The sequence below is a fragment of the Gossypium arboreum genome, chromosome 9 (assembly GCF_025698485.1).
Source record: "Gossypium arboreum isolate Shixiya-1 chromosome 9, ASM2569848v2, whole genome shotgun sequence".
Classification (NCBI taxonomy): Eukaryota; Viridiplantae; Streptophyta; class Magnoliopsida; order Malvales; family Malvaceae; genus Gossypium; species Gossypium arboreum.
The window spans coordinates 42,249,222-42,276,302 of record NC_069078.1 but is presented as its reverse complement, the minus strand read 5'-3'; the positions used below and the strand labels follow the sequence as shown (position 1 = coordinate 42,276,302).

General features: G+C 38.3%; 1 non-coding gene across 1 annotated transcript; it reads right to left on the bottom strand.

Annotated features, from left to right (window-relative positions):
* Nucleotides 1–6,400: 6,400 nt before the first annotated feature.
* On the bottom strand, nucleotides 6,401–6,506 carry LOC128280995 (small nucleolar RNA R71). The gene has a single exon (XR_008271212.1). It is a non-coding gene; the product is annotated as a small nucleolar RNA R71 (small nucleolar RNA).
* Nucleotides 6,507–27,081: the final 20,575 nt, after the last annotated feature.

Here is a 27,081-nt window from a genome sequence, read left to right as displayed (position 1 = left end):
TTCTCTCTATCAATCTGGATGGTAAGTACTATTTTATTGGATGTTGTCTCTGTTCATTCTTTTATTTTCTATCGTATCAATGGTTCTCTTTTAACCTTTTCTTTCCGATCGGCGTTGTTAGGGGAGTGGTGGCACTAGTTATGCCTCGTCGTAGCAGCTACGTTGTTTGGGATTGTGAATCGATTGTTTTCCATTCTCTAGAATCGGTTTCACAATTCTTGTTGGTAAGTGTTATTTGTTGGTTGAATTGTATATGTGAACTTTCTAATAGAGGATAATGGAATCTCGGTCTGAGTGCAGACGATCTGTAAGAACCTATAATCAATCTTCGGCAATGACTAAGGGGGTGAGGAACCTTAAGCATTTGATCAAGGTAAGTGTTGAACCATGATTTGGATAGGTGTTATTAAAGGGACTAGTTACTCATTCGTTAAAGGACTGACGTTGGGGATATGATGGAATATAGGTTGGTCTTCATGGGAACTACACTCTTTTCGCAAATAGGTGTGTGTAACATTGCCAATAGATGTAACACTACAAAGGCTGAAAAGCTGAAAAACTAAAAAACTAAAAACCCGAAAATGGGCCCGTGTGGTAGGCCGTGTGACAAAACATGGTTGTGTGGTCAACGGAATGGCCATGAGCGTTTTCATGGGCCAAAACGAAGGCCTAATGGGATTGTGGGCCCCATACGGAAAGACTCACACAAAAGTCTGGTTAGTTTTGGGCTAGGCTGTGTGAAGCACACGGCTAAAACCATTTCGGGCTATGTGGGCCACGCGAGTGTGTGGGTCCACTTGGGCCCGCAATAGGGGCCGTTCGCCCATTATCACCGATTGACTGTTAAGGTTGCACGGGTCGCCCAAGATGACTGCGGACCTACTGTTGGGCCAGTAAGTGTAATCGGGCCCTTATTTTTTATTCATGACTGATATACCCCTATATGACGTATGACTGTTTGAGCATGCCATCTTTTACTGTGACAGCCTTAAAATGAGCCTAGTCGGAATGTGGTTTCGGGACCACAAAATCGAGGCATAAAAATAATTTAATATTTATTTTATTTCCTATAATGTGTGTTAACTCATGTGTGACATTTTTGATGTTTTGATTTAGAGCTATAAATGTGAATTTCACTAGAAAGGACCTAGTAGTAAACTTTGAAAGTATGATGGGGAAATGTGTGATGACTAATTAAAGCATGCATGCAAAACAATGGACTTGCATGTCAAATTCCCCCAATAGCTAGTGGCCGGCCATGACAAGGAATTATGGGCAAAATCATGTCATGAAACATGTTTGGTAAGTGGGTTATGTTGGAATGAATAAAATAAGGAGTATGGAATAAAAAAAATGTGTGAGTGAAGCCTTCTCTCCTCCCCATTGCCGTGTAGGTAGGAAAGAAAACAAAAAATTTGTTCATCCATTTCACTCTCTTTTGGCCGAAAATACTAAGGATAAGGAAGGAGTTTTGCTTCATGCTTGGTTTGGAAGAGGATTAGGAAGGGTTTGGCTATACTTGCATCAAGATTAAGGTATGTTTGATGTTGTGCCATGAGATTCATGCATGTTTTTGGTTGCTAACTTGATGTTCTTATTAGCCCATGGTTCAAATCTTTGTTATATCATGGGGATGGTATTTGGCCAAGGTGGATTTTGAGTTAATGCCATTGCATGTTAAATATGAAGCTTGATGATGATACATGTGATGGTGGATTGAGGACTCTTAGATTTTCTTTAAGCATTTTGAATGAGATACTAAGTTCTTTGTGTAATCATGACCAAAATTATGGTGTCGTGATGTATTCGCCATGGTACATCCATAAGTGTGATTTATGCTCATTGCATGGAAAGTAAGATTTGTGTTTCAAATCATGTTCATGTTTAGTTACAATCAACTTGAGATTCGGCTTTAGCATATATATATGTATATATGTTTGAGCATGATGTATTGGTATGACATATATATACTATCTCAAGGTATATACTTACTTATGATGATGTTTGGTTATGAAGGAAATGATAGATGTGTATTGAGTTACAATATGGAATGCATTAGTTAGTAAAATGTATGCTATTTTGTGTGGTAATAAGTGTATAATTGGCCTCAACATGGACATGCATATTCGGCCACATGAGGGAAATTGGTGTGCATGCATTCGGTTAGAGGCAAGCATATTGATGCCTATTCTTGGCTTAGAAAATTCGGCTAAGAGGAATATTAACTAATGTGTTGAGTTCGATTCATGATTCGTACATATGCGACTTTGATGCCTAATGAGTATATATATTGGCTAAGTACCTTGAATTCCTCTTCGATGCTCAAATGATTAAATCAATTTATTTGTCAAATTAAGCTCAAGAGCAAAGGGGAGCTAAATCCGATAAAGGGAAGGAAAAAGTAGTCGAGTAGCCGTCGAAATCGCTCGACAACATCCAAGGTAAGTACTTGAGTAATAGAGCTTAAATTCTGAATTGATTAGATCATGTTTAAAGCAAATTAAAATCATGCTCTTTGTGTGTGGCTATTGAGCCGAAATTTCAAGTGTGAATAGTGCCTTGTGTTTGAGTTTTGCTAATGAAAATGAAATACGAATGTGTCATAATTTATTGATAATTGTGCTCGGTTATTCGAATGATGTCCGGGCTAAGTCCCGAAGGCTTTGTGCTAAGTGACTATATCCGGACTAGGATCCGAAGGCATTCGTGCGAGTTAATAAATCCGGGCTAAGCCCGAAGGCATTTGTGCAAGTTACTAAACCCGGGTTAAGTCCCGAAGGCATTCGTGCGAGTCACTATAACCGGGCTTCGTCCCGAAGGCATTTGAGCGAGTCATTATATCCGGTTGAATTCCGAAGGTACGTGATTCGAGAATGAGCGATCTTGCTATAAAATTTTCAGTTAATACGCTTGAAAAATTCCAGCAATGAGGTATGTTCGTATGTGCTTGAATTAGTTGATTCCCTTCGAATAATATTCGCTCAGTCGAGTAATGGGTTTCCGGTATTTGGCTAAGATGATCCCTTATGTATGAACATAGGGGTTGGAATGTGAAGTGAGTATGATATTGAGAATTTGTGCATATGAAATTATCCGTTAGCTTTATGAATGCTATGCTTTTGTTGTGCTGGAATCTCTTGCTCAAACTTAGTAAGCATAAATTGCTTACTCCGTCTTCTCTGTTTCTCTGTTTTATAGATTTTGCTCGTTAGCTATCGGATTCGGGATCATCGAAGTCGAAGTTATCCACACTATCAAAGCCCCCATTTTGGTACAATTTTGGTTGAACTTTGAAATGGCATGTATAGGACTACCCTTTTGTTGAAGGTCATGTACCTTTCGGTTTTGTGTAAACTTGGATGGCCATGCGAAAATGGCTTATATACGTTTTTAGCCTAGTACCATAATCGTTTGTTTGTTGATCATTATAAGGTATGGAATTGTTTTGAAACGATTAGCCATTGGGATGGTTAATCATGATCACACTTTGTGCTATGTATGCAAAAGGGGCCAATTGAATCATGGAAATCATGAAATAGGTAAAGCCTACCTTAAAGGCAGATGCTGACAGCAGCAGTGATGTGGATGTGAAAAATCACTAAAAATAGTAGGAATGGTATTAAATAGTGAATAAATTATGTAAATGAACTTTGATGAATCTACTTTCATGTGGAAGAAACTAAATGGTCATATGAGTTATATGTTAAGAGATATTAAAGTTCTCGTGAAACAGGGCCAGAACGGTTTCTGGATCCCCTGTTCCGACTTTGGAAATTCATTGTAAATTAACCAGAGATAATTAGGAGTCATGCCATATATGTATAGATTCCTCTCTGAGTCTAGTTTCTATAGAAACAAACGTCATCAGTATTAAATCCCTGTACAAGGAGATATTCAATTCGTAACGCACGAAGGTCAGTGTAGTTGAACCCTGGGATAGGGGAGACTTTAACTAATAAACTGTACTAATTGGCTAGACCAAAAATTCTATAAAAAAATCTGTAGATGGAAATATGAGTCTAGTTTCAGGGAAAAATTATGAAACAAATTTTTGAGCTTTGAAACTCAAGATATGATTTTTAAGGCGACAGTGATGCAGTGACCAGCTAGTCTGGAAATTTCTAAATGGACTGTGAAAATAGTTAAGTCTGTGTGCACCTTGTGTCCGATTCCGGTAACGGACTCGGGTACGGGGTGTTACAATTACTGTATATACATCTGTATTATGTTGTATTGCATGGGATGGGATATACGATTTTGGAAGAAGTGTACTGAAAGGCTATAAGCCTATTACTGGCAGCTTTGCTGTAAATATACTGTTTTAGTGCTGTAACCGGTACTACTTGAAGTGTAGGGATAGGTGGGTCGATTTTACCCTCACATGGTGTGTATGGTTGGTACGGAGACGGTGTGTAGAGGTTGGATTGGGTAGGATTCTCTGATTGCATATTGTACTGATACTGCTACTGAGATGGGCTCAGGCCCAGATTACTTCTATTATTGATAAGGGCTAAGGCCCTAACTGAAACTAGAAGGGGTTAGGCCCAAATTGTGTATTCTCTACTTGATTGCTATTGTCGGATTTTTCACACTGAGTTTTCGTAAACTCACCCATCTATTTATTGTGCAGGGAAACCCCAGACTTAGGCGGTTCGATGCGATGAAGGACTCAGTGGTGGCCACCCAACTTAGTAATTCTTAATATTATAATTTATGTTATTTTGGGTAATTTTATGTAATAAGGCCTCTTTAAGTTTATTTTTAATTCTGGGATTTAATTATATTGGTTTATACCTGTTAGCAGTAGGACTCGAGTTTTCAAAAGATAAATAATTTTCAACTGTCACGCTTATGCAACTTGTTTTAAAAGCTTTCGCAACAAACACTATTTTTCACAAGAGAGGGTAATAACAATCTAAGATGACTTACGTTTTACTAAACCAACCGGAGTTTTAACAACGAAAAAGATATCTTGACTTATCAAAATCATAACAAGGTTTTATCATAAAATAGACTTTTCCAATGGATGTGACATCACAAATTCAGCCATAGCATCTAGGCCGGGTTTAGGGTGTTACACACAGGTCTCACACACGAGTGTGTGGTCAGTCATGTGGCAGAAGTCAGTATACCCCCTAAATTGCACACGACTTAGCACACGGGCGTGTGACTTGGCCGTGTTGCATAAGTCAATATACCTTATTGGTTTGGCACGACCTAGAACACAGCCTGGCCCGTGTGTGGCCACTTCAAAGGGCACACGGGCTAGACACACAGGCGTGTGGTTGGCTGTGTGACCCAAGTCAGTATGTTTGCCCAATTTCCACACGGCCAGAGACATGGGTGTGTCTGGAGCCATGTGAGGCACACGGCCTGTTCATACGGGCATGAACAGGCATGTGACCCCTGTATGGTTGAAATTGTTCTAAGTTTCTAAATTTTTTTGTATGTTATCAGTTTAGTCCCAAACTACTTCTAAAGCATGTTTAAGGCCTCGTAGGACCTTATAAGGGACAATGTGATTGTGTTGAATGATTTATGAGAATAAATGTTTTATGTTTGATAAATGCATGCTATATGTTGTGAATTGATCGATAATACCTCGTAACCCTACTCCAGCGACGGATACGGGTTAAGGGTGTTAAATTTGAGTTCTATAAGTTAAAGGTAGTAAATTGTTATGAATTTTTAATTTTAGGTCCTTAAATGGAAATAAGACCATTATACTTGAAGGTGGACAAAAAGGGTGATAAATCGTAATTTATACATATTTTTATCCCATGCTTAGCATATTTTTGGATGAATTATCATTGGATTTATGGAATTTGATGCTCCTAATCCCTTAATTTCATGTTTTATACTTAGGTGAGCATATAAAAGTAAAAAGAGTGAGAAACGGGCCAAAAATGAAGAAAATGGGTCAACATAGGAAATCAACACGGCCTGGACTTCCTTACACGGGTAGACCATATGCCTGTGTCTATTCAACAGACTCGAACATGAGTTGAAGCACCTACACACGGGCGTCTCCCTGTTGAGCCCAAATCTAGTCCTATTCAAAAAAGGCCACTCTTGAGGATTTTGAAGCATTCTAAAGCCTATATAAACACCCTAGGAGGTACCTAGAAAAGACACACTGAGTAGGAGGTAAGGAATTACTAGTTTGTTCAGTTTGATGGTTTCCAGGACGAGGACCCAAACGCTCATTTGGAAAATTATCTGGAATCTGTGACACTTTTAAAATCAATGGCGTTTCTGATGATGTCATTCACCTTCGGTTATTTCCCTTTTCGTTGAGGAACAAAGCTAAATAGTGGTTGAACTCGTTACCATGAGGGTCAATCACTACTTGGGAACAAATGACCGAAAAATTTTTACTTAAATATTTTCTTCCAGCTAAAACAACTGAATGATATCTCTTCTTTTATGCAGATGGATCTAGAAACACTCTATGATGCATGGGAGAGATACAAGGATCTATTGAGAAGGTGCCCTCACCATGGGTTACCTTTATGGTTGGAGGTTCAAACGTTTTACAACGATGTGAACCCTTCAACAAGGCAACTTATCAACACAGCTGCTGTTGGGACTATCAATAACAAAACACCTGATGTGGCTTATGAATTTATTGAAGAGATGTCACTGAATAACTATCAGTGGCAAGTCATAAGAATAAAGTTGACAAAAGTAGCTGATGTTTTCAACCTCGACGCGATTACTGTGCTATCCAACCAGGTAGAACTTTTAAATAAAAAGATTGACGGTTTATATCGTTTTACTCAGGTACATCCAGTGATGAGATGCGATTCAAATGGAGGAATAGTACACACAAAATATCAGTCCTTCAACCCCAACACTGAGGAGGAACAAGTTCAATATATGGGTAACAATAATTCTAGACCTCAAAATAACCCATACAATAATAATTATAATGCAGATTGGAGGAACCATCCCAATTACTTATGCGGTAGTCAAGGGAATCAAAGGCCACAACATCCTCCAGGTTTTCAACAACCACCGTATAACAGGAAAAGAAGCCGAACCTTGAGGAGATGCTAACAAAGTTTATCTCTGTGTTAGAAACTCGCTTTCAGAATATCAAAATAGCACTTAAGAATCAACAAGCATCGATCCAAGGGCTTGAAACTCAGATAGGACAGCTCACTAAACTAATTTCTGAACGACCACAAGGTAGCCTACCGAGTAACACTGAATCTAACCCAAAGGAACAACTCAATGTGATTACCATTCAAGACGAGGAAGGGTTAGTTGAACCTAAACCAGAACCGAGGCAAAGAATTGTGGTAAGTAAAAGTAAAGGTGAGGTAGTCCACTGTCAGCAAAAATGGGTAAGTAAAGAGTACAAACCACGGGTGCCATACCCTAATGCGATAAGGAAAGACCACACAGATGAACAATTTGGTAAATTCCTTAAACTATTAAATAAATTGCATATTAACTTACCGTTTATTGAAGCTCTTTCTCAACTGCCAAACGCAATTAAATTTTTAAAGGAGCTTTTAGCAAATAAGCGAAAGTTGGATGAGGTATCACATGTGGAGATGAATGCAGTTTGCTCAGCCATTCTACAGAATAAGCTGGCCAACAAATTGAAAGATCGAGGGAGTTTTATGATTCCTTGTTTAATTGGTAGCTTAGATGTTAGTAATGCTTTGGCTGATTTAGGGGCTAGTGTTAATGTCATGTCATGCCCTATAAAATGTTTAAACAATTAGGTCTTGGGAAACCCAAACAAACTAGGATGAGCATTTAGTTAGCAGATAAAACAATTAGATTTCCTAAGGGCATTATTGAAGATGTACTCGTTAAAATTGACAAATTTATATTCCCAATCGATTTTGTTGTTCTAGACATAGAAGAGGATAGTGACGTGCCTTCAATTTTAGAAAGGCCCTTTTTAGAAACTACTAGAACTATAATTGATGTTGGTACATGTGACAGCCCAAAATTGACCCTAGTCGGAATGTGGTTTCGGGACCACAAAACCGAGGCATAAAAATAATTAAAAATTTATTTTGATGCCTATAATATGTGTGTGCTCATGTATGACATTTTATGATGATTGATTTAGTGTTATAAAGGTGAATTCCACAAGAAAGGACTTAGTAGTGAACTTTGAAAGTACGATAGGGAAATGTGTGATGACTAATTAAAGCATGCATGCAAAATAATGGACTTGCATGTCAAATTCCCTTTTACAAGTGATGGCCGGCCATGACAAAGAGATATGGGCTAAACATGTCATGAAACATGTTTTGTTGGGCATTAGGGAGAAATAATAAACAAATAAGCATGGGTAAGAAAAGAATGAAAAAAATGTGTGTGAGAGAGTAGCATTCCCCATTGCTTGTACAACCAAGAAGAGAAAATAAAAAATTTGTTCATCCTTGTTCTCTCCTTTTGGCCAAAAATACTAAGAGGAAGAAGAGATTTTGCTTCATTTCCTTTGTTTAGAAGAGATCTAGAAGGATATTTGGCTAAACTTGCATCAAGATTGAGGTATGTATGAGGTTGTGTCATGAGATTCATGCATGTTTTAGTTGCCAACTTGATGTTCATGTTAGCCATGGTTCAAATCCTTGTTATGCCATGGAAGTGGTATTTGGTCAAGGTTGGTATTGTGATAAAGCCATTGCATGTTAAGTGTGAAGCTTGATGATGATGCATGCAATGATGGATTGTCTACTCTTGAAATTTCTTTGTAGCCATCTTGAGTAAGACTTTGAGTTTTCTTTTGTTTAACCATGATTGAAGATAAAAGGGCATGATTATGATGTATTCGGCCATGATGCATTCATGAGCATGTTTCATGCTTCTTGCATGTTAGTTAAAATTTGTGTTTTAGATGGCTATGGACACCTTGAAATTCGCCATGCTCATATATGTATATATATGTTTGCACATGATGTTTTGGCTATGAAGTAAGTGATGAATATGTTTGTTTAAAGAAGAAGATGTTGAAGAATGCTTGTGAAATTGCAAGCACATTCGACCTAGCACACATATGAGTGCTTGATGCTATATTATAAGTTTTGAGCTACAACATGCAAAGCATTAACTAGTAAAATGCATGCTGTTTTTGTGTGGTATTAAGTGCATAATTGGCCTCAACATGGACATGTATATTCGGCCTTAGGTAGCCTATTGAAGGCCTTAGCTTTTCCTTGATGCCCGAATGAATTGTATTGAATTGCTTGATGTAGTATAAAATGTGCATGACCATTGTGTATTCAAGCTAAAGGGTGGCCATTTGACCATTTAAACTCCTTGTCATATTCGCCATAAGCTAGCACAATGAGGTTTTAATAAATTGAATTTGTTTGAATTAGCTCAAGAGCTTAGAGGGCCACAATTGGACAAGGGAAGGAAAAAGTGATCGAATAGCCGTAAAAGCCGTTCGACAACATCCGAGGTAAGTCCTCAAGAAGTGACCTTAATTGAATTATGTGGAATGAAATATGGATGTATTGATTATTGATTTATGTGTGTATGAGTATTCGAATGATACCCGGCTAAGTCCCAAGGCGATTATGCTAGTGATTATAATTGTGTTTGAGCCTTAGTAACGAAAATGAAATATGTATGTCCAATGATTATTGATGTATGTGTGCATGAGAAATTGAATGATACCGGGCTAAGCCCAAGACAATTATGCTGGAAATTATATCCGGTTAAGACCAAGGCAATTGTGCTAGTGGCTACATCCGGCTAAGACCAAGGCATTCGTATGCGAGTCATTCTATCCGGCTAAGACCAAGGCATTCGTGCACGTGGTTATATCTGGTTGTATTCAAGAAGCTTGGGCTGGAGGTGAGTGTTGGTTGCTGTAATAAATTCAATTAGTGCGCTCGAAAAGCCCAAAGAATAAGGTGCGTTTATATGTGCATTGGAAAGTCGACATATTTGAGCAACATTCGCTCAATCGACTAACAATTTCAGCTATTGGAATGGTTGATAATTTGTGAAAGTATATAATGATGAAGTGTGAAGTAAGAATGATTATGAGAATGTGTATTAATGAAATGATGCATTTGGTTATGTGAATGTATTGCTTAAATTAAAGCTGATTTTATTCCTTGAGACTTACTAAGCATAAAAATGCTTACCCGTTGCTTTGGCTCTCTGTTTTATAGATTACGCTCGATAGCAATCGGATTCGGGATCATTAAAGTCGAAGTCATCCACACTATCAACGCCTCTATTTTGGTATAAATTTTTGGTTGAACTTTGAAATGGCATGTATAGGACTACCCTTGTTGGTTTAAATATCTTTGTGATGTATATGTGTACGGCCATGCGAAAATGGCTCGTAAAAGTGAAGTACTGAACTTAGACTATTTGCGGTTTGTATATATATATATGGTGTCATGATGTGATTATGGATTGGAGATGGGAATGTTGGTCACATGATCAGCCATTGGTATGGTTAAAATGATCATATATGAACCTATGCATGGCAAGACTAGTTGGTTCATGGAGACTACAAAATAGGTAAGACCTACCTTAAAAACAGATGCTGCCAGCTGCAGTGACGTGAATGTGAAAAATCACCAAAATTTGTAGGAATGGTATTAAATAGTGAATCAGCTATGTAAACGAAATGGTCATAGGAGTTACATGTTAAGAGATATTAAAGCTATTGTGAGACAGGGCCAGAACGGTTTCTGGGTCCCCTGTCGCAACTTTAAAAATTTACTATAAATTATCCAGAAATAATTAGGAGTCATGGCTTATATGTACAGATTTCATTTTGAGTCTAGTTTCATTAGAAACAAACGGAACCAGTATTAAAGCCCTGTACAGAGAGATATTCAAGTTATAACGCGCAAAGGTCAGAGCAGTCGATCCCTGTAACATGGGTGACTTTAACTAATAAACTGTACCAATTGGCCCGACCAAAAATTCTAGAAATAAATCCATGGATGGATATATGAGTCTAAATTCAGGGAAAATTTACAAAACCAGTTTCCGAGTTTTGAAACTCGAGATATGATTTTTAAGGCGACGGTGACGCAGTTTTCCAGCCTGACTGGAAATGTCAAATTGGGGGGCAAAATATGTGAACTTGGCTTGTTAACCCCTCGTGTCCGACACCGGCGATGGTCTCGGGTTCGGGGTGTTACAGTACAGGTGAACTCACACTTCTTGTGGGTGATGAAACAATCACTCTTCATGCTCGAAATTCTACTAATACTGATCATGTGGTGCAACCTTCTTTGCATGAAATACGTTCGAAAAGCATACATGAGCCTTGTTCAAGTAACAACAAAGGACCCATCTATGAAGAACGAAGGCTACAAATCAAGGAACTAGGTGAATGGCGGACATAGAAATCGAGAGCACACTATAGACCAAAACCACGCCATGACGAGCTCAATGTTTCACCAAATCAACTTAAGGCTGGAGACAAAGTACTACTAGATGCAGCAGACCCTCATATTGCTACTTCTGAACCTAATGGAGCAATCCCTCTTACGGTACTCAATACTTTTCCATATGGGACGGTCGAGGTAATTCATCTTAAATTTGGCACCTTTAAGGTAAATTGTACTCGTCTAAAACTTTATTTTGTGTTTGATAGCAGGAATGAGGAGTGTAAACTCCTCACCCCACCATGACCACGCAACAGAAAGGTAAGTTGAGCTTAGACTATAAATAAGCGCTCCTCGGGAGGCAACCCGAGCACTAACGGTGTTAACTTCTTTAAATTTTAGTTTTAAACATTTAAATCACTAACTAAGTACTTGAACACAGGATTTCCAGAAACCACACGGGCGTGCCTTATGCCGTGCTCATACCATAGGCGGCGACATGGCTGTGCGATACGACCGTGTGAAAAAGAGCGAAAGTTTTCCCCAGCATGGGATTCAAAACATTGCGATGGCTGTGCAACATGGCTGTGGAGCAAACTGTCCAAACAACACGGGCGTGCGACACGCCCGTGTTTAAAAACCGTGGTTGAAACTGAGAAATTAACACGGGCGTGTGACATGCCTGTGCTCACCACCCGTAGTCAAGACTGTCAAAACAACGCGGGCGTGTGCATACATACACCAGCGTGGGAGAATCGAACAAAGCAGAACATGGCCATGCAACACGGCCATGTGCACCAACATGCCCAAAGAACATTGGCGTGGCCCGAATTTCAGACGTGCCCAAATTTGAAAATCACGAAACACACGGGCTGAAATAAGGGCACACGGGCGTGCCTCACGGCCGGGTTCCCTAATATTTATATAAACCCTTCACTATTCATCATCCCCTTCCCCAAAAAACCCTAACCCTAGCCGCCAAAATCCCCTCTCCCACCACTGACCGACCACTCCTTTCTCTTTCTCCTTCCATTTTTCTCCTCTCTTCCTGTCCTTTATCCCCTCTTCTCTCCCTTACACACCACACAGCCTCATTGCCCACGCCCGTGGCCGACCACATCACTCCTCTACTAAGCACTATTGCATTTTTCCATTCTTTTCTCTCTATTCTCTTGTTATTTATTGTTATTTCTTGTTTATTTGAATGTTTCTAATGATAATCATGCTTATACTCTTTGTTCTTATTTAGAAACTTGCCATTTTAGTTGATGCATTGTTACACATTCATCCTTGTGTTTCCATAGATTCATGCCATATTCCATATTATCATTACCATATGCACTAGGTATTTCGTTAGCACTATTCTTGTATTGTTAATGCTAATAATGAATTGATATCTATTAAGACTTAGTTATTTTCAGTAGATTTTCCCTCTAGTTAGTAACACCTATGAAGTATTCTTGTTTAGTTTTAACATGCCAACGTATTTTTTCATGCTATTCTTGGGAATTATTCTTATAACTTCGTCTTTTCATTGCAGATACCATGACAACCAAAAAGGTAAGAAGACTGCCGTCCCCACCTCAAAGAAATAAAAAAGGAGCAACATTCTCGTCGGGTCCCATTGCCGAGATTAGGCACCATTCATCTAATTTTCACTAAGACCACAGGAGGAACTTTTCAAGATATTACGGGCCCGACCCTTAGGTGTGGGCCGTTGCATCGAGTGGACCACTTTAGAGCAGATCCAACTCGCTAATGCAGTCTGGGCTCTCCTGACGACTGACCATGGGGGCTTTTCTTTGTAATCATCAAGCCGACGTACCTCGAGCTCACACTTGAACTCTTTTCAACCTTCCACCTTCAAGTCATTATGATAGAGTTTGATGATCCTAGAATGGTCCAGTTCCGTCTCGGCTGTTTAGTTCGCCAGCTGAGTGTGCCTAAGTTCGGAGTTGCATTAGGACTATACACGGAGGAGTTCATGGACGATGACGATTTCGCCAGCCTCCATCGCCACATCCACTACTCGCCTTCAAACTGTTGGAGGGCCCTCATTCCTACTTCGGCCACCTATGACCCTAGTCGCTTCAAGGCATCGGCTCTTGCCCCATCCCTGAGATACCTACATGCTATCCTAGCCCACACCCTGACAGGACAGCGAGAGAGCACCGATACCGACAACACTAACGATGCCGATTTTTGTAGAGCATGACGCATGGGCTCGTATTCGACCTCGCCTATTTCATTTCCCTTGTCATTTTCCATCAGACAGAGTGGCACAGAAACTAAGTCATTTCCATAGGCCCTTATGTGTCTCACCTGGCGCGATACTTCAGTCTCCTCAACATGATGGCGCAAGCATCCTCCCCCACTCTCATCGGTCAGATGTCCCTACAGGGCATCTCGAGTATGCTGCATATGAGGATGATCGAGCGACGACGTGTATTTGATCCTCCCTAGTACCGCCTCGTCTAGTCAGCCGAGCAGGAGGACCCAGAGGATATTGCCGATGATGCCCCTCCACCTCATGAGGATCCAGCCTCTCAGCCACCACATATTCATCGTCCAGATCATACGGCGGCTTCACTCTCTGACATCTCTGAGCGCCTCACTTGATTTGAGTAGCAATATTTTCAGTGCTTTGATCACATTGATGCAACTCTACATCTGATTTGTCAGCACCTTCACATCTCATCGCCGTCCCCACCTCGCGAACCATCTAGCGATGAAGATGTTTAAGACTTTTATTTATTATTTTTATGTTTTTACTTTTATCTTTTTAAAACTACTTTTTATTTTATTTTTCTTTAATTTTATTTTTACTACATCCTTAGGTTTTATTAAATAATTTATACTTTCGGCGATTTCTTTAAGAGTAATCATGCTACTTTATATTTCCTAGAGAATTATTGATTCTATCGTAATTGTAAAGAGCTCCAAAGCTCACTATTACTTAGAAATTTGCAACTCCACTGGAAAAGGTTCTCTACGACTGCCATGTCCTGCTCAACCACAACCATAGCTACCACCAGATATAATATTCTTTTGGCGCAGGACTTGTGGACTAACGAACCTCTACCACCACCGGAGTAACTTCCTCCAATCTCACACTTGCCTTAGCCGACCACTCTCCATTAATCCAATTCAAGGATTCCATTTCACATTCAGGAAGTTTCACTTCTCTCCCTATCTTATGATCTTATATCTATATTTTTCAGTAAATCTATCTTTTTACATTGAGGACAATGTACACCTTAAGTGTGGGGGGTTATTTATATCATTATCAAAAAAATCCCTGAATTTTGTCTTGTTCTCAAATAATCTTCTCATATCATTATTAGAATGAATTTTGATTAATTTATGATTTTTATTGATATGTCTTGAATTAAAACATAGGCATTTATGCATTGATTGTTAGACTTTAAGAAATTAGAGAATCAAACATGATAAGTTGATTTTTGAAAATTAAAATGTTTAGATTGTTTCCCCAAGTTTAGATATTTTCTTGAGTTGAAATTCACAGGTTTAACTTCAAAAAGCCACAACTTTTGTGAGATCTTGAGCCTTTAGAGCATATATTATTTCTTTCATACTCATTTTTATTGTTGCTATGAGTGCATCAATATTGATTGGTTATTCTAGAACTTGTATCGATTATGCATGTCAAGACCACACCATTGATTTGATATGTCGAGATGATAAAGACACTTAGGTTTAACCCACTTAATCCATAAAAGCCTACCCTCATAATTAACCCTTAGTGTACCCCTTTGAGCCTAACAAGCCATTGATTGATTTACCCTCAATATTAACCCATAACCCATTATTGTTGAAATCCCCTAATTTGATCCCTATTTTTGTCGGGATTTGATTTGAATTAATTGCTTAGCTATGTTTTATTTTTCTTTGTAATAGTTAGCAAAGTTCTATGTTATTTTGATTTGTTCTTAAATATATATATATATATACATGCATACATATTAGTAGTAATTCTTTGTTTTTGAGCTTAAGTATTTAATTCTATATTCCATGAAGAAAAGCCCAATTCTAGGACCTTCTAATTAGGAATATAAATTGTCAATTGTAGTATTTTTTTAGTTAGGTAATTTTTCAATTCAATCTTGATTCTAACCTTCTTTTTCAACTTCTAACTACACCCTCTAACCAAAGCCACGTTACAACACTTTAAAGACTTTTTGATTGATGTATCATCTCAATATATAGTGGTGGAGATTTGATTTTCACACAAACCTATGGTAATAACTTTTCATATTGACCGTTGAGTGCTAAATTTCTTTTCCTTAGACACCTCGAGTGATTTGAGTGAATCTTTAGTGAGGATATGAAACTCTGTGATATTTTGAATCAAAGGTGATTAACTAGATGAGGGGAGACACCTATGTTTTCCCAATAAAATGCTCAACTTGGAATGTTTGAAACTTTGATGTTCTTCAAGTTAAATTTTCAATGTATGATTACTTATGGATTATTTTGAGATATTATTGATAAGAATTATAAGATAAGAAGAATTTATTTTGATTGTGAGTTGAGGATTTTGCTTGAGGACAAGCAAACGCTTAAGTGTGGGAATATTTGATAAATCGTAATTTATACATATTTTTATCCCATGCTTAGCATATTTTTGGATGAATTATCATTGGATTTATGGAATTTGATGCCCCTAATCCCTTAATTTCATGCTTTATACTTAGGTGAGAATAGTAAAGTAAAAAGAGTAAGAAATGGGCGTAAAACAAAGAAAATGGGTCAACGTAGGAAATCAACACGGCCTAGGCTTCCTTACACAGGTAGCCCACATGCCCGTGTCTATTCATTAGACTTGAACACGGGTTGAAGCACCTGTACACGGGTGTGTCACACGGGCGTGTCCCTGTCGAGCCCAAATCTAGTCTTATTCAGAAAAGGCCACTCTTGAGGGTTTTGAAGCATTCTAAAGCCTATATGAACACCCCAGGAGGTACCTAGAAAAGACACACTGAGTAGGAGGCAAGGAATTACTCGAAGAAATCCAATTGATCCATCTCAAAAGCCGGATTACCCTTTAAGACTGAAGATCCCCCTTCAATTTCCTTTAGGAGATTTTGGGTTTTCTTTATGTTTTGTTATCATTATTATTTTCAGATGTGTTCCTTCACACTTATGAACTAAACCCCCAAAATACCTAAGGGGAATGAAACCTAAGACGGATCTTGTTATTATTTTTTGAATTATATGATAAATATTTGATTTGTTCTTAATTATGTTTTTTTAATTCTTGTTTTAATATTCCAGGATATTGATTCAAGTATTGATGTGCCTATTCAGAGGAGCAAAAGTCCTTGTCTAAGAGTAGATCTAGCATAATTGAGCGGAGTTGATTGCACACCTAGACATAGGGTGACATAATTTTGCCAGATTAGGGTGAAACCTAATAACAAGTGAAGTCTAGGTGGATTTTTCCCTTGGGTATTGTCCAAATCATTCAGTTTTCCCAAAAGTTATTTCCCCAATTTACTTTTTGTGCTTTCTTAGTTTAGTAATTAGTTTAGATAAAACAAACCCCTTTATTTTTAGGCTACATAATATAAAGAAAGTTAATACTAGTACTTTTAGTTCCGTTGGGTTCGACATCCCGGTCTTGCCATAAGCTGTACTACTGTTTGATAAGGTGTGCTTGCCTTTTTCGTGATAATAGTTAGTTTTCAGGAACGAACATTCATAAATTATAAAACTTATCATGATTCACATCAATCAAGTTTTTGGCGTCGTTTCCGGGGAACTAAGATATTACGAACACTTAATTTTTATTACTTTAGCCATTTATTTTATTGAAATTTAAATTTTATTTTGATTTTTGTTACTAAATTTTCTTTTTCCTTCTAAAAAGTTTTTATAGTTTATGACTAGAAGAAACCCGTCGGGACCATTACTTTTTAGTAGTGAGATCAATCGCACAGCTCGCAAAAACCGAAGAGAAATAAGGCGAAGCCTATGATACACAGAGGAAGAGCAAGAGAACCATATTTCAACCACAACCGAGGAGATGGCTGAAAATCAGGAAAACCCGCTACCTCCTGCAATTGATGCTGATCTACTAAATCAAAATCCTACTCTAGGCACTATGTATTATTATGCTAAACCTATTTTAACAAGAACTGAGTCAAGTATAGTTAGGCCTGCTGTTGCTGTAAATAATTTTAAACTAAAACCTAACACGATTCAAATGATGCAACAATTTGTTCAGTTTGATGGTTTGCAGGACGAGAACCCAAACACTCATTTGGCAAATTTTCTGGAATTTTGCGATACTTTTAAAATCAATGGCGTTTCTGATGATGTCATTCACCTTCGATTATTTCCCTTTTCGTTGAGGAACAAAGCTAAATAGTGGTTGAACTCATTACCACGAGGGTCAATCACTACTTGGGAACAAATGACCGAAAATTTTTTACTTAAATATTTTCTTCCAGCTAAAACAGCTAAGTTGAGGAATGATATCTCTTCTTTTATGCAGATGGATCTAGAAACACTCTATGATGCATAGGAGAGATACAAGGATCTATTGAGAAGGTTGATCGTGAGGTTTCGTGATAGGTTTTAAATATTTATAATTACTTGTTCTTAAACTAACTACTATCGCGATGTAGGCAAGTGTACCTATTGAACAGTAGTATAGTTTTAGCAAGACCGGATTGTCGAACCCAAAGGAACTAAAAGTACTAGTAATGACTGTCTTTTTATTATCTAGCCTAAGAATAAAGAGATTTTGTTTTAATTAACTAATTATCTAAACTAAGAACTCACAAAGAAAAGAATTGGGGAATTTTTTTTGGGAAATTCAATTAAATGAAGACAATACCTAAGGAAAAATCCACCTAGACTTGTTATTCTGGCTCCGAATCGGACGATTTATTCATTCAACTTGTTTCATAGAGATCCCTAAGTTATGTTATTATCCCTATTCAAGACTAATAATGTCTAATACCTAGATTGAATAATCGAGACTTTTCTCTAATTAACACTCTAGGGTTGCATTAACTCGATCTATGGATCCCCTTATTAGGTTTCACCCTAATCTGGTAAAATCTTATCACCCTATTTCTAGGCGCGCAATCAACTCCACTTAATTATGACAAAAGTACTCTTAGACAGGGTCTATTCCTCCTCTGAACAAGAGCATGCCTTAAATTAGTATCCTGGGATATCAAAACAATAATTAAGAACACATAATTAAGAACAAGTTAAATATTTATCATACGATTCAGAAAATAATAACAAGATTTGTCTTAGGTTTCATTCCCCTTTGGTATTTAGGGGTTTTAGTTCATAACTAAATAAAAAAACATCTTAGAAGAATAAAGAATACAAAACATAAAGAAAACCCAAAACTCCTGAAGGGAAATTGAGGAGAGATCTTCAGTCTTGATGATGAATCCTGACTTCCGAGATGGATCAATCGGATTCCTTGGAGTAATTCCTTACGCCCTCTTCTCCTTTTCCCTTTTCTCCTCTTCTAGGGTGTATTTAGAGGCTTTGGAATGCCTATAAGCCCTCAAAAGTGGCCTTTTCCGAATTGGACTCAACTTGGGCTCGACAAGGACACGCCCGTGTGTGATTACTTCAGGCCGTGTTTGAGCCTGTTAAAATGGCACGCACGTGTGCTATACCCGTGTGAATCGTGCTTCAATTCTACCAGATTGACACGGCCATGTGGTCTGCTCGTGTGAAGAGGTCCAGGCCGTGTTGATTTTGTACTTTGGCCAATTTTCTCTATTTTTGGCCCGTTTCTCATTCCTTTCACTCTCCTATTCTCTCCTAAGTATAAAACATGAAATTAAAACATTAAGGGCATCGAATTCACCAATTCTAATGAGATATCATCCATAAAATGCATTAAACATGGGGTCAAAATATGTATAATTCATGGTTTATCAAATACCCCCACACTTAGGCATTTGCTTGTCCTCAAGAAAAATTCTCAACTCATAATCAAAATAAATTCTTCTCAACTTATAATTTCTATCGATAATATCTCAGAATAATCCATAGATAATCATACATTGAGAATTCAACTAAAAGAACATAAAATTTTCAAACATTCTAAGTTGAGTATTTAATCATGCAAACAAAGGTGTCTCTCCGCATCTAAGTAATTACTTTTGATTCAGAATATCACAGAGTTTCACATCCTCACTAAAGATTCACTCAAATCACTCGAGGTGTTCAAGGACAATAAATGAAGCACTCAATAGTCAATAATTAAAAGTCATTACCATAGGCTTGCATGAAAATCAAATCTCCACCACTATAATTTAAGATGATACATCAATCAAAAGGTCTTTAGAGGGTTGTAATGAGGCTTGGTTAGGGGGTGTGGTCACAAGCTGAAAGAAAGGGTTAGAATCAAGATTGAATTGAAAAATTGCCTAACTAGAAAAAGAGTTAATCTTCACTTACGTACAACAGAGCTTCTTCTTAGAATATGAAATTACAGATATGTATACATGTTTTTTTTTTAAGAACAAGTTAAATAATATAGGCTAACTATTGAGAACTAAACATAGCTATGCAATCCATTCAACTCAAATCTCGACAAAAATAGGGATTAATTTAGGGGATTTCAACAATAATAGGTTAAAGGTTAATATTAAGGGTAATACAAGAAATGGCTTGTTAGGCTCAAGGGGGTTTACTAGGGGTTAATCCTGGAGGTAAGCTTTTCATGGCATGAGTGGGTTAATCCCAAGTGCCTTAATCATTTTGACATATCAAATCAAATGGTGTGGTCTTGACATGCATAATCAAGCAAGTTCTAGAATAACAGTTCAATGCTGATGCGCTCAATGCAATAATAAAACTGAGAATGAAAGAATTAATAGATGCTTAAAAGGCTAAAAAATCTCACAAAAATTATGGCTTTTTGATGTTTAGACTCGTGAATTCCAATTCAAAGTAATACCTAGACTTGGGGAAACAACCTATAATTTTAAATTCTTTAAAATCAACTTATCATGCTTGATTCTCTAATGTTTTAAAGTTTAAACAATCAATGCATAAATGCCTATATTTTAATTCAAGAAATATCAATCAAAATCATAAATCAATTAAAATTTATCCTAAATATGATAGGAGAGTTTTTCAAGAGAACAAGGTGATTATTCAGGGATTTTTCTGATAATGAATGAATGCCCCCCCCCCACACTTAAGATGTACATTGCCCTCAATGTACAAAGATAGATATTAGAGTATAAAAATAAGATAGGGAAAGAAGTGAAACTTCCTGTATGATGAACTCCTCAAACTAGAGTTTTGAAGAGTGATCGGTTCGAGAGTGGAGGAGGATACTCCGGTGGTTGTACAAGTTCATTAGGCCATAAGTCCTGTGCCAAAAGAATATCATATCTAGTGGTAGCTATGGTCGTGGTCGAGCAGGACATGGCAGTCGTAGAGAACCTTTCCCGGTGGAGTTTTAGTTCCTATGTGATGATGAGCTTAAGAGCTCTATATAACTGTGATAAAGTCAGGAACTTTTTAGGGATATTAGGAAGAATAATTACTCAAAAAGAAAAACCGAATTTGATAATTAAAATAAAATTTCTAAAATCTAATAAAAATAAAGAGTAGTTTCAATAAAAATTAAAAACATAAAATAATAAATAAATATTTTTAAACATCTTCATCGCTGGATGGTTCGCGAGGTGGGATTGGCGATAAGATGTGACAGTGCTGACAAATCTGCTGTAGGGTAGTATCAATGTTGTCAAATCATTGAAAACACTGCTACTCGAATCGGGTGAGGCACTCAGAGATGTCAGCATATGAAGTCGCCACATGAACTGGACGAGATGGTGGTGGTGGCTGAGTCGGTGGGTCCTCAAGCTGTGGGGGGACATCATCAGGAATGTCCTCGTAGGCCTCCTCCTCAATAGATTGGGCGAGACGATACTGGGGAAGGTGGGTTCCTCGGCGCCTCTCGATCATCCTTCTGCTAAGCATGCTCGAGATGCCTTGTGGAGACATCTAGCCGATGAGAGTGAGGGATGATTCTTGGGCCGCAGTGTTGAGAAGCTTGAAGTGTCATGCCAGCCTAATCACGTAGGGGCCAGTGGAGATGACCCTCTTCCGATGCCACTCTATCTAGTGTTGAATCGCAAGGGCGATGAAATAGGCAAGGTCGATGACGTGCCCTTGCGACATGCACCATAAGAAGTAGACGTCGTGGGTGTTGACGATGCCAGTGCTCTCTCGCCTCCCTGTAATCGTGTGAGCTAGACTAGTGTGTAAGTACCTCAGGGATGGTGGGAGAACTGATGCCTTGGAGCGGCTGGGATTGTACGAGGCTGTGCTAGGGGCCAAAGTGGGCCAACACTTCAAGGGAGAGAAATGTATGTGGCGACTGAGAGCATGTAGTTCATTCTTCTCTTGAAACTCCTCCGTATATAGGCCTAGAGCAGCACTAAACTCTAGGACGCTTAGCTGGCGGATTAATCTGCTTAGGCGAAACTAGACCGTGCTGGGATCATTATACCTTGTCATTACGGTCTAGAGATGGAACGCTGAGCATAGTTCCATCGTGAGCTTGAGGTATGTAGGCTCGACAATCCTAAAGAACAGCTCCCAAGGGTCAGTGGTTAGGAGAGCCCGAATTGCGTCAGCCATCTGGACTTGTTCTACAGTAGTCCAGACGATGCAGAAGCCCACAATTAAGGGCCGAGCCCGAAGTATTTGGAACAGTTCTTCCTGGGGCCCTTGGGGAAACTATAGGAGAAGGTGACAAATTTTGACGGTTGGGCCCGTGGAAAAGGACGCTCCCTTCCTCTTTTTCGAAGCAGGCATAGCGGTTTTCTTTCCTCTTGATAATGACATGGTACCTGTGATTAGAATCATCAAGTCATCTTGATGAGTGGTCGAAGTAAAAGGAATACAATTTCCAACTAAAAAGTAGACTTTCAGCCACAAGCAAACATAACTAATATAATAATTTCGTGACTTTGCCATTGTATGTAGTAATGGCATGTGTAAAAGAATGCAACTTTCCTAACCACTTGATTTAACATGCAATGTATAATAACTAACTAAAAATGCAAACTAAATGATAAAGTAATAAACAGAAATGGAAAATAGTTCAAAAGAAATGGAAATTATTGTAATAATAAGTATTAGTAATAAGTAAAATAGAAGTGAAGAGAGTAAACAAACACCAAGGGAGAGAGACTGAGCTTTAAAAATAAAGTTAGAGGCGGCGCACGAGCATGGTAGGGGGCCGTGTGGAGTTGCAGCGGCCAAGGTTAGGGTTTTTGAATGGGCCAGAAAGTGAATAGTGTAGGGTATTTATAGATTTTGGGGCACACGGCCATGGCACACACCCTTTTCCCCCAATTTCAGCCCGTGTGATTCGCGAATTTCAAATTTGGGCGCGTCTAACATTTAGTACACGCTCGTGTTCCTCGGGCGTGTGGATTCACACAGCCATGTTGCACGGCCGTGTCTAGCTTCATTCGCTTCTCCCACGCCCATGTTAATTTAACAGGTTCGACCAGGGGTGTTAGACACAGGCGTGTCACACGCCCATGCTAGTTTCTCAATTTCAACCACGGGTCTTCCACACGGGCGTGTCGCACGCTCGTGTTGTTTTGGCAGGCTCGACCATGGCCAGGTCGTATGGCCGTGGCATTTTATCATAGCCTGTGTTGGGGAAATCTTTTGCCCTGTTTTCACACGGCCTTAAGCACACCCGTGTGCTTGGCCATGTCTCTGTGGAAACACCTGTATTCGAGGTCTCTATTAGTAGGTTAGGAGTTAAATCCCAAAATTTAAAGAAATTAATAATGTTAGTGCTCGGGTTGCCTTTCGAGAAGAACTTATTTATAGTCTAAGCTTGACTTACCTCTTCAATGAATGGTCATGGTGGTTTGAGAAGTTTATACTCCTCATTCCTGCTATCAATCTCATCAAAATAAGGTTTTAATCGAGTGTTGTTTACCTTAAAAGTGCCGAACTTGGGATGACTCACCTCCACCCTACCGAATGGAAAAATACTGAGTACCGTAAGAGGGGTTTCCTCATTCGGTGTGGTAGTGACAATGTGGGGATTTGCGGCATCTAGTAAGACTTTATCACCAACCTTAAGTTGATTTGGAGAGGTATCGGGCTCGTTTTGGCGTAGTTTCGATTTATGTGCTCGCCATTCGTCTAGCTCCTCTATCCATAACCTTCGTTCTTCATGAATGTATCCTTTATCATTTATGGAACATGGCTCATGAACTTCTTTGAAGCTCAATTTTTGCAAAGTCATATTGTCAGTTTTAGTAGATTGGTGTGGACTATTATGAATGTTTGATGTGATGCTAGAATTACGAGCTTGAAGGGTGATTGTTTCGTCTCCCACACGAAGTGTAAGCTCACCTGTGCCTACATTAATAATTGTTTTAGCAGTTGTTAAAAAGGGCCTCCCTAAAATCAAAGGGGTGTTATTATCCTCCTCTGTGTCTAGAACAATGAAATCAACGGGAAATATGAACGTATCTATTTTCACTAGTACATCTTCAATAATACCCCTAGGAAATCTTATAGTTTTATCTGTCAATTGAATGCTCATCCTAGTTTGTTTAGGTTTCCCAAGACCTAGTTGCTTAAACATTTTGTAAGGCATGACGTTAATACTAGCCCCTAAATCAGCTAATGCATGATTTATATCTAAACTACCAATTAAGCAAGGAATTGTAGAACTCCCTGGATCTTTCAATTTGTGGGGTAGCTTATTCTGTAGAATAGCTGAGCAGACTGCGTTTAGCTCCACATGCAATTCTTCGTCCAACTTCCGCTTATTTACTAAAAGTTCTTTTAAAAATTTCATTGCATTCGGCATCTGTGACAGAGCTTCAATAAACGGTAAGTTAATATGTAATTTTTTCAAAAGCTTGAGGAATTTACCGAATTGTTCGTCTGAGCGGTCTTTCCTTGTCGCGTTAGGGTATGGGACACAAGGTCTATATTCTTCATTCACTGTTTTGTTATGACTTACCTCACTTTTACCTTTGCTCACCACAGTTTCTTGCATCAATTTTGGCTCAGGCGCAATGAATCCTTCCTTATCTTGAGTACTAATTGTGTTGAGATGTTCCCTTGGATTAGGTTCAGTATTACTTGGTAAGCTACCTTTTGGTCATTCGGAGATTAGTTTGGATAGCTGACCTATCTGAGTTTCAGCCTTGGATGGATGCTTGTTGATTCCTAAGTGCTGTCTCGGTATTTTGGAAAGGAGTTTTTGATACCAATATGAATTTAGAAAACATCTCTTCAAGGTTTGGTTTCTTCTCTTGTTGATAAGGCGGCTATTGAAAACTCTGAGGATTTTGTGGCTTTTGATTCCCTTGACCACCCCAAGAGAAATTTGGGTGGTTCCTCTAACCTACATTATAAGTATTACTGTATGGGTTATTTTGAGATTGAAAGTTATTGTTACCCATATAGTTGACTTGTTTCTCTTCGGTTGTAGGATTGAAGGATTGATATTCTGTATGCAAACCTCCTCCACTTGAGTCACACCTTATTCTGGATGTAGCTGCGTAGAACCAAGTAAACCATCAATCTTTTTATTGAGAAGCTCTACCTAATTTGATAGCATAGTAACTAAGTTGACGTTATAAATGCCAGCTATTTTTGTTGGCTTTGTCCTCATGACTTGCCACTAATAATTATTCAGTGACATTTCTTCAATGAATTCATAAGCCTCTTCAAGTGTTTTGCTGTTGATGGTTCCTCCAGCAGTTGCGTCAATTATCTATCTTGTTGAGGGATTCACACCATTGTAAAACGTTTGAACTTGCAGCCATAGAGGTAACCCATAGTGAGGGTACCTTCGCAATAGATCCTTGTATCTCTCCTATGTATCGTAAAGTGTTTCTAAGTCCATTTGCAAAAAAGAAGAGATATCATTATGTAACTTAGCCGTTTTAGCCGGCAGAAAATATTTTAGTAGAAATTTTTCAGTCATTTGTTCCCAAGTAGTGATGGACCCTCATGGTAACGAGTTCAACCACCGTTTAGCTTTGTTTCTCAGTGAAAAAGGGAATAACTGAAGGCGAATGGCATCATCAGAAATGCCATTAATTTTGAAAGTGTCGCAAAACTCCAGAAAATTCACCAAGTGAGTGTTGGGATCCTCATCCTGCAAACCATAAAACTAAACAAACTACTGTATCATCTAAATTGTGTTAGGTTTCAGTTCAAAACTATTTGTAGCAATAGTAGGTCTAACTATACTTGACTCAGTTTCTGTTAAAGAAGGTTTAGCATAGTCATACATAGTACGTGGAGCAGGATTTTGATTAGCCGCAATTGCAGGAGATAGCTAATTGCCTTAGTTTTCAGCCATCTCTTCGGTTCAGGGTTGAGTATTGTCTTCTTGCTCGTTCTTCGTGTATCTTAAGCTTCTCCTTATTTCTCTTTGGCTTCTACAAACTGTGCGATCGATTTCTTCGCCAAATAGTAATGGTCCCGACGGGTTTCTTCTAGTCATAAACTATGAAAACCTGCCAAGAGAAGGAAAAAAGAAGTTAATAAATAATAATTAAATTAAATTAAATTTCAAGAAAGATAAATGGCTAAAGTAATAAAAATTGAGTGTTCCTAATATTTCAGTTCCCCGGCAATGGCACCAAAAACTTAATCGCGAGGTTTCATGATAGGTTTTAAATATTTAAAATTACTCGTTCTTAAACTAACTATTATCGCGATGTAGGCAAGTGTACCTATCGAACAGTAGTATAGTTTTAGCAAGACCGGATTGTCGAACCCAAAGGAACTAAAAGTACTAGTAATAACTATCTTTTTATTATCTAGCCTAAGAATAATGAGATTTTGTTTTAATTAACTAATTTTCTAAACTAAGAACTCACAGAGAAAAGAATTGGGGAATTGTTTTTGGGAAAATCGATTGAATGAAGATAATACCTAAGGAAAAATCCACATAGACTTTACTTATTATCCTGGCTCCGAATCGGACAATTTATTCATTCAACTTGTTCCACCGAGATCCCTAAGTTATGTTATTATCCCTGTTCAAGACTAATAATGTCTAATCCCTAGATTGAATAACCGTGACTTTTCTCTAATTAACACTTTAGGGTTGCATTAACTCGATCTATGGATCCCTTATTAGGTTTCACCATAATCTGAAAAAATCTTGTCACCCTATTTCTAGGCGCGCAATCAACTCCGCTTAATTATGGCAAAAGTACTCTTAGGCAAGGTCTATTCCTCCTCTGAACAAGAGCATACCTTGAATCAGTATCCTGGGATATCAAAACAAGAATTAAGAACACATAATTAAGAACAAGTTAAATATTTATCATACGATTCAGAAAATAATAACAAGATTCGTCTTAGGTTTCATTCCCCTTAGGTATTTAGGGTAAATAAAAAAAAACATCTCAGAAGAATAAAGAATACAAAACATAAAGAAAACCCAAAACTCCTGAAGGGAAATTGAGGAGAGATCTTTAGTCTTGATGATGAATCCTGGCTTCCGAGATGGATCAATTTGCTTCCTTGGAGTAATTCCTTACCCCCTCTTCTCCTTTTCCCTTTTCTCCTCTTCTAGGGTGTATTTATAGGCTTTGGAATGCCTATAAGCCCTCAAAAGTGGCCTTTTCTGAATTGGACTCAACTTGGGCTCGGCAAGGACACGCCCGTGTGACAAGCCCGTGTGCAATTACTTCAGGCCGTATTCGAGCCTGTTAAA